This window comes from Rhipicephalus microplus, unplaced genomic scaffold (assembly GCF_043290135.1).
Source record: "Rhipicephalus microplus isolate Deutch F79 unplaced genomic scaffold, USDA_Rmic scaffold_24, whole genome shotgun sequence".
Taxonomy (NCBI): domain Eukaryota; kingdom Metazoa; phylum Arthropoda; class Arachnida; order Ixodida; family Ixodidae; genus Rhipicephalus; species Rhipicephalus microplus.
Genome location: NW_027464597.1, coordinates 4,883,508 through 4,892,427, shown reverse-complemented (window position 1 = coordinate 4,892,427; position 8,920 = coordinate 4,883,508). Strand labels below are relative to the sequence as shown.

Sequence of the window (8,920 nt, the reverse complement as noted above, 5' to 3'; positions counted from 1 at the left end):
ATGGCTGTACCCTCGGAGGAGCTGTACCCTTTATTTATTATTTATTTATTTATTTATTAGAATACCCTCAGGGCCCGTAGGGCATTACAGAGGGGGTGGGTACAACATTTTATAACACACAAAAAAAAGACAAAGAAAAGAAACAAGTGTCAGATGCGCAAATCACGAAGGCAACATAAATCAACTAAAAATGTATAAGTAAGAATTCAAGCACATACAAGACAAAGGTAGATAATGGAAACTGCGTATAGTTACAAACATTGCTGAGAAATTGCAGTCTTGAATAACAAAGGGTCTGTTATTGTTACAACGGAAGAGGGAAGGTGGTTCCAATCGGCGGCTGTTTTCGGTAAGAAGGCTGCTGAAAAGAATTTGGTTATGGTGGCTAGAATTCTAGCCAACAATTCTAGCCAGCAATTCTAGCCACCATAATTTGGTGCGGCAAAACGGAATGGCAACCTTATGCTGGTGATCAATGCGCGCGATGAGTGGTATGACGGTTGTGAAATGAGGTCTCGCTTCATTGATGGATTGTGAAAAAATATCTTATGAAAAAAACGCAGTCACACCAGTTTCCTCCGGACAGTTAAATTGGGCAGGTCAAGGTTAGATTTCATTTCTGATATGCTAGCAGTACGGGAATAATTAGAACAAATGAACCGAGCTGAGCGGTTCTGAACAGATTCTAACGCGTTGATTAAATTTTGCTGCTCGGGATCCCATATAGCGGACGCGTACTCAAGCTTTGGGCGAATTAGTGATCGGTATAGTAGAATTTTGAGGGACAGCGGAGCGCGAGAAAAGTTGCGGCGTAAGTATCCTAGCATTCGGTTGGCGTAATTATTACAGATGTAGGTAACATGCGTGTGCCAAGATAGATTGTTGGCAATGTAAACGCCGAGGTACTTATATGAAGAGTTATGCTGGAGGGGAACTGCGTTAATTCTGTAGGTACAGAGGAAAGAAATAGATCGCCGGGTTATTGACATGCATTTAGATTTGTTAGAGTTGAGAGTCATAAGCCATTTATTGCACCAGGTTGAGACAGTGTCAAGGTCTGACTAGAAATTGGTTATCTAATTCATTGCTTATTTCGCGGTAAATTACACAATCGTCTGCAAATAGCCTTATAGTGGAGTTAATGCTGTCGGGGAGATCATTAATATATATCGGGCGGTGGCTAGCGCTTCCAAGCCGTAATACTTAATGAACCAAAAACTAGATTATTTTTTTATCATTAAAAAGTGAGTTTGAGGATTCATACTTTGCAGTGAAGAGTTTAATTTTCCCTCATGCCTTGACTTAAGCCACCAATCAGATAACCTCTTTCTAGTTAAGTCTACCCGCTTAAAGTCTATTTTGCCCTCCCGGTCCCTAAACCCCAGTGCTTTGAAAAACTCTGCGCCATCATCCTGAACTACAGGGTGAAGCCCTTTACAGAACATTATGAAAGGTTCGGCAGTTTCTTCTTCCTCTCCACACGCACTGCATACCGTGTCTACCTCTTCGTATTTGGCCCGATATGTCGTGGTTCGCAGTACTCCCGTCCTGGCCTCAAACAGTAGAGAACTACCCCGAGTATTATCATAAATCCTTTCCTTGGCAATTTCCTGCTTAAAAGTTCGATAGATCAATAATGCGGACTTCTTAATCATGCCCATTCTCCGCATGTCAGTCTCCGTTTCCTTCACTTTCTTCTTAACCGATAGTTCTTTTTGGTTTGGCCACCTGCTGTTTTCTAAGTATTTACCAGTCAATTTTCTGGTTCGCTTCCTCCATTTTGTATCGACATTCTTCATGTACAAGTAGCTGAAAACCTTCCTAGCCCAACGCTGTTCCCCCATTTCTCTCAATCGCTTCTCAAATTTTATCTTGCTGCTAGCTTCCCTGCCCTCAAATGATGTCCATCCCATATCACCTTGTACTCCCTGATTTGGTGTATTCCCGTGAGCTCCTAAAGCAAGCCTACCTATTCCACGTTGCTTAATTTCTAATCTTGCTTGAACTTCTGATCTCATGCACAAGACCGCATTGCCGAACGTCAGCCCAGGAACCATGACCCCTTTCCATATTCCTCTCACAACATCATACCTACTGTATTTCCACAGTGCCCTATTTTTCATCACTGCTGCATTCCTGTTACCTTTAGTCGTCACGTATATTTCGTGTTCCCTCGGGTACTCGGTCCCATTACTTATCCATACGCCCAGATATTTGTATTTATCTGTTATCTCTAGCGTGACCTCCTGTATTCTAAGCTCGATCACTACCTTCGTTGTCATTGAAAATAATGGCTGCTGATTTTTTCTTTCTGAATCTAAAATCTAACATATCTCCCTCATTGCCGCAGATGTCCACCAACCTCTGCAAATCTTCCTTGTTGTCGGCCATTAGCACTATATCATCTGCGTACATCAATGCTGGTAGTGCCTGTTAAATGAGTTTCCTTGTTTGACGAAAGAGAGGTTGAAGCCAGGTCCACTTCCCTCTGATTTGGCCTCTAATCCTTGTAGGTACATCATGAATAATAAGGGTGACAGGGGACACCCCTGCCTAAGCCCCCGTTTTACCTCTGCAGGCTTGGATACCTGTTTTTCCCACTTTATAACTACCTTGTTACCTTTATAGATATCCTTTAAAAGATTATTGACTACATATTCCACGCCTAGTGTGTCCAGTATTCCCCACAATTTCTCTTGAACCACGCTATCGTACGCTCCCTTGATATCCAAAAATGCTAGCCACAGGGGCCTGTGTTCCTTTTCTGCTATTTCTCACTGCGTAGTTCTCACTGCGTCAGTGAGAACAGATTGTCTTCCAACCTCCTGTGTTTCCGAAACCCATTGTGCAGTTCCCCCAGCAACCCCTCATCCTCTATCCACGCCTGCAGTCTTTCCTTTATAATCTGCATCGCCAGCATGTAGACCATTGATGTCACTGTTATAGGACGGTAGTTGTTTATGTCAGCTTTGTCCCCCTTTCCTTTATAGATAATGCTCATCCTGCTAAGTTTCCATCCATCGGGGAATTCACCATCATTTATTATTTGCTCACTGCCTCTCTCAAAGCCTGCTTAGACTTTGGACCTAATGTCTTTATCAGCATAATTGGAATGCCATCTGGGCCTGTTGATGTACTACTAGGAACCCTCTTCTCAGCCCTTTCCCACTCTCGTGAAAATGGAGCCATTGCACCACTTCATTCATCCTTGTCTATTGTGGTGCATAAAGCACTTGTTTGTTGAAATTTTTTTGTCATCCTCGTTCTTATATATTCAATAGCTTCGTCCCCTTCTAGCCTAGCACCTTGGGCTGTAGTTATAAAACTCTGCTCTAGGCTCGTCTCATTTCTTAGGGAGTTTCTATGGTTCCAAAATTTCGCAGCTGCCTTTCTATCTTTTTTATGTACTTCTGCCAGCCACTGAGCTCCCTTTCTTCTAATCTTTTCATTGATCAGAAGGGATGCATCCCTTCTACAGCTTAGAAAGGTTTCCCATTTTCTTTCAACATCATCTGTCGGTTCACCCCGCTGCTTAGCATGTCTGTGTTCCCTAGAGAGCCAGACATGCTAAGCATGTCTGTGCTTAGCATGTCTGGCTCTCTTAACTTCCTCATCCCACCAACTTTTGGGTTTGTGTCTTCTTTTCCGGGGTGACTTGTCACGCGTCTTAGCAAGCTCTAGCTCAAAGAGTCTGATTAGATTCGTGTATGTCCACACTGTCTTATTATCCTCCGTGATTACTTTCTCAATTTGTTTAGTGGCTATTTCAATTTGCCTTTCTGGATGAAAATTTTCCTGTAGTTGCTCATCTTGTCTCCTTCCCACTTTCACTGCTCTTCCAAAACTTAGCTTGATACGTTTGTGATCACTACCCAGACTTCTGGAGCCACCTTCATCTATGTGCATTCCCCTGAGCTTATCATACATCCTATGTGACATCAGTGCATAATCTATCGTCGACTGCAGCCTTCCTACCTTCCATGTTATTTGCCCTTCACACTTCTCGGTACTGTTGCAAATGATCAAATCAAGCCTTTCACACATATCCATGATCATTTTGCCTGTCGGGTCGGTATACCCATCTATATCTTCTTCGTGCGCATTCATATGTCTCCTGGTATAATTATCTCGCACTCTCTTCCTAACTCCTGAATGTCCTTTGATATACACTCTACCATTGCCTGGTTTTTCTCTCTGGCCTTTGCTTCCGTCTACAAGTACACGAAACCAAGGAGTGTCATTTGACCTGCCACTTTCCCTTTTAGCCATAAATGTTCCTTGCACTCCTGTTTGAACCTTTGCCAGTCTGTACTTTTATGAATGGATGCCCCAATACCACCCCCCTTTCTGCTGCCTTCTGTTCTATTACAATATTCCCACGCGTAGTCCGGATTGTTCGGAGGTTGTTCCATGTCCCTGAGATGTGTTTCTACAAAACCGTATACCATCGGCCTCTCTTCCCTTAGCTGTTCTATCTCTTCCCACTTCAGCCTGTTCCTACCACCCTGCATGTTAATATACCCTATGTCTGAATTGGCTCGGCGCTCGTGGCTACGTCTATGCCTTGGACTCTACCTAACTTAGATACTGGTGCCACTTTGGAATCGTACGTATCTGTCCATACCACCTGTCAAAGAGTCTCCCTGGTTGTTTTCCTCGTTACTAGCTATCCTGCACCCCGAAGGGCCCGCTTGCCCCTCCAAAAAAGCTACTGCGCGTCCTGCAAGTCGCCAACCCACCTCATGACCTAGCCGCCCATCGAAGTGAATTCTGTCTCGTTGAAAACCACCCCACCTATGCACCTCTCTGTTATAATAGTCTCGGTCGCGAGCGCCACCGCGCGGCGCTTGCTCAAAACTGGAGGCAGACCAACTCCGCTGGGAGCGCGAGCCATTCCCCAGGCATTGTTTAGAGAAGGCGTTGGTTATGACAATAGAAAAATCACGTGATGCTCGAATTATTTCGCCGTCTCAAGCTGTTGTACCAGTTCTACCGCGTGTTTCTGAAAGCACTTTTTGTGGATACGCGCCCGTATAATCCGTGATATTCGGTTCTTGGCGAATTCCCCAGTATAGTGCCTAGAATACCCCCTGCGTGGGTGTGTGCCACGGTTTCCAGGCTCTTCTTACGCCGTGATTGTAGGACTCGTGTTGAGCACATGCGAGAGCACCCTCAGACCCTGGGGAATGCTTCCACTGATACTCTCATACGTCACTTGTGTATCCCAGGTGAGGGTAACATTTGAAACGCGACCACGACCAACACCACCTGCCACTACCGTTTACAAGCTTTCTATATCGAACCCGCGGCAAGGTTCTCTTTGGCGTTGCACACCTTTCTTTGATTTGATTGATTTGTGGAATTTAACGTCCCAAAACCACCATTTGATTATGAGAGACGCCGTAGTGGAGCGCTCCGGAAATTTTGACCACCTGGGGTTCTTTAACGTGCATCCAAATCTGAGTACACGGGCCTACAACATTTCCGCCTCCATCGGAAATGCAGCCGCCACAGCCGGGATTTGATACGCGACCTGCGGGTCAGCAGACAAGTACCTTAGCCACTAGACCACCGTGGCGGGGCCTACACCTTTCCTCCGTGGCGTGTTGCATAAGTTGTTGCCAGACTGCCGCCAAATTTGGCAAAAAAATTGCTCCTGTAGTTATGGCTTCTCCGTAAGATTTCTGTGTCGTCCGCGGTGCATTTTTCGAGTGCATGAGCGCCGCTGGCCGTTTTTTCCGCGCCCTGCAGACGTTAGGACGCGTTCTCTTTCTCTGTGCTGATGTGCAATTAAGAGGCCATTTTTTATTAACCGAATGAACCGTGCCTTGCAGACGTTGGGGCGCGTTCTCTTCCTGTGTGCGCTGCTGTGCAGTTAAGAGATCGTGTCTCAAAGTTAGGGAATCATCGACGCGTCGTCCGCAGTGTATTTCGCGAGTGCGATGAACTTGTCCGCGAGTGTGTGTACGACGTTATTAATGCAATAAACCGCGCGTTACAGAAGTCGGGGCGTGTTTTCTTGCTGTGCAATTAAAATATCGCGTCTCAGTATTAGGGACGAAGGGGAAAACTGAATAGAGTCGCAGCAGGTGGTGCCGAACCCGCGATCGTTGCACTTTAAAATCTGGTTATTTGGGCAGTTTCTGGGGTTGTTCGTTGAGACTTTTCATTGATTGATCAGCAGGGTGCGTTCACCAACGAACGCTGACCCTAACCGAGACGCTTAACTTTTTCGTTTCACAGTTTTGTGACATCAAAGCTGCTCAAGTATAACCACTAACTACGAGTTATCTGTAATGTGCCGTGATAGTCGATTATGCTGTTGCCTCGTTTCTTGAAAGCGCCCGACGGTCCTCTTGTTGCATAGTTTCGCGATTCTGGCTCAACTAGCTCGCAAGGTCCGTGTACGAATATTAAACAACTGAAGTATTATGACCGCTCTGTACAATAAGACTGTTAGTTTTCACTTGCAAGCACCTCCACAATACACGTAGATTAATTTAATTAAGGGAGCTACCTTTAGGCTGCGACACGCAAGCCGCATCTGGGAATAAACTAATGAGCAATTGATGCCATCGTCTCCAGGACTGTGGCCGTTGATCTGAACCTATAATTACCTCACTCTTACCTGCGAATGCTCAGCCACTGGTGACTTGTGGTAATATGCACAAACTTACCGGGATTTCGAAGAGCACAGCAGTGTTCGTGCCATTCTGAAATATCTGGCATTGGCACGCCGACACGTACTTACACCTGCAAGCCAATATTGCGCACGACACAATTCTGACTTGCCCATGAATTGAACCTATCGCGATTACTTACTAGGCACATCAATTTCCTACGTCTATGAACAGCCTATCTATTTCTGCCTGTTAACAACCAAGCCAACTTTGCGTATCGCAAAATGCATGCCCTAAGGCAAACATTGAAAAAATTGAGAACAAAAGCCTCACACTTCGCTTTTATTATATGAGGCTACTATTCCCATGTTTACTAAATTGGTTTAGTTTCAGCCAGACTACATAATATTTTCCGTTTACACTGCACATGAGGCACATACGAAAATAAACAGCGATTCACAATTCATGCATTTGCCTACTAGTGAAGAGCAGTATTTTACATATGGTTTCTGTGTATTACCTTTCTTTTTCATGATCTATATCACATTTTAGTTTGCAGGATATACATGCCTACCTTTAGTGTTTTAAATTACACCGGTTCTCAGTATATTATGGAAGACTTGCCACACAGGCCTTCAAACTGCTTTCTACTTCAACTAATAAGCGTCGTCAGGCTACCCATGCTCGGTCGCAAGTCAAGAGCAATGCGGCTTTTTGTCCTCAAAGGGACCCCCTCCAGCCAACGGTGTTGCTGCGTCAGCGTGGCATCGTGGTCGCTTTGCAACGTGCTTCAACACGTTGCTTTGAGATTTCTCTCGTGGACGTGGCGCAAAGGCTATGACGACGCCATTTGTTGGAGGGGGTCCTTCGATGGCAAAAAGTCGTACTACTATTGCCTCGTAACCAAGGATAGCTTGACAGCTACAGAAAGTGCGAATTTCGTCAAGATACCATGACAGTGATGGAAGAGCTGCTCCAATTGCTCTAAAGGAGAAATGCTGCTGCTGCATGCTTCTCCAAACAGGTTTTTGTTAGCAACTGCTCCGAAATGGCATTGGGGGAACTAAAAACAATGAAGTTAAACCATGTGACCATCCAGAGAGCCCAGATAAAAACAAAAACGGGCTGTATACTCTCATCTAATATACAGCTTGTATAATAGCTGTATACTAGAAAATTGACAATGCTACACATACACGCATTTTTTACATATATCCTATGTATATTTTTACTTTATAATCATAAAGCTTTGGCGAAATGTGGGCTAACTTCTTAGTCGTACAAGCCTCTGCTGTGACAATTTATTGATGTGTGACTGATTATATTTAGCATTTTCATCAGCTTTGACCTCGTTTATGTCACAAGAATAAGCATTGTAAATGTTAATTTGCTTAGCTCATTTGATTTCTGAAAATTTTAATGTGGCTACTTATTCAAAATATGGTAACACTAACTAGGTGTTCCAAGATCATCCATATGCCTTACGATTCTAGCAAATCAGTGATTATTGTTTGTGAAATATGTCTAATAAGAGAATATATATGAGCCTTAAATGATGCATTAAGCTCTAGGAGTCATTTGGAATGTTTTGTTATCTGCTCTGAAAACACCTATAGCTGCTGCAGGCTAGCATTTTTCCTGCTCCAAAAACAATCAAGGCTTCTTCAAAGCACTACTTTTCCAGCTACAGAACCTGCTCCAAAAGTCAAAATGTCACTTTCTTAACTGGATGGCATCTCATTAGATAACCTGCAACTGGGGTATTTCGTTAATACTTAATGAGCCATTACAGCACAAAAATAAAGTGTAGTGCCTAGTACTATGCTATTAGTGTTTTATTTCGTGCTGCAATGGACTTCCTTCTGAATTTCAGTTTCACAGGTTCCATTGCAAAGCTTTGCAGCCCTATCTCTCCTATGCACATTCAACAATCTCAACCAAACTATTGAATTCAGAACATACAGCAAGCATCAGCATTGCATGAATTTACCAGTTTTTTTTCATGCCTCAAACAAATTGGAATTTGCCAATTTATATTTTCAAAATGCTATGCAAATTCAACACACTGGGGCTGCACATGTATGTGCATAGTCTCACTACGTTCGGTGTTAAAAAAGCTCAAATGGCTTTAAAATTTTGAGCAAGGAGTTGAGATAAAGTGATAAGAGATAGTGCTGCATAAACAGTAGAAGGATATACTGTGCACTGCTGGTTGTTTCCATTGGAACTGGTAGTGTTCTCTCTGATGACTTTTGTAGTAAAATCTGCAAGTTCTGTGAACCCGATTCAAATCCATTATC

At 43.8% G+C, this 8,920-nt stretch overlaps 1 long non-coding RNA gene across 1 annotated transcript in view; it reads left to right on the top strand.

Moving 5' to 3' along the window:
* Positions 1 to 3,625: 3,625 nt before the first annotated feature.
* LOC119181432 (uncharacterized) overlaps positions 3,626 to 8,920 on the top strand; it is a 34,678-nt gene continuing 29,383 nt past the window's right edge. The window contains exon 1 of the long non-coding RNA XR_012889070.1: positions 3,626 to 5,228. This is a non-coding gene — a long non-coding RNA (uncharacterized LOC119181432). The remainder of the gene's footprint in view (positions 5,229 to 8,920) is intronic.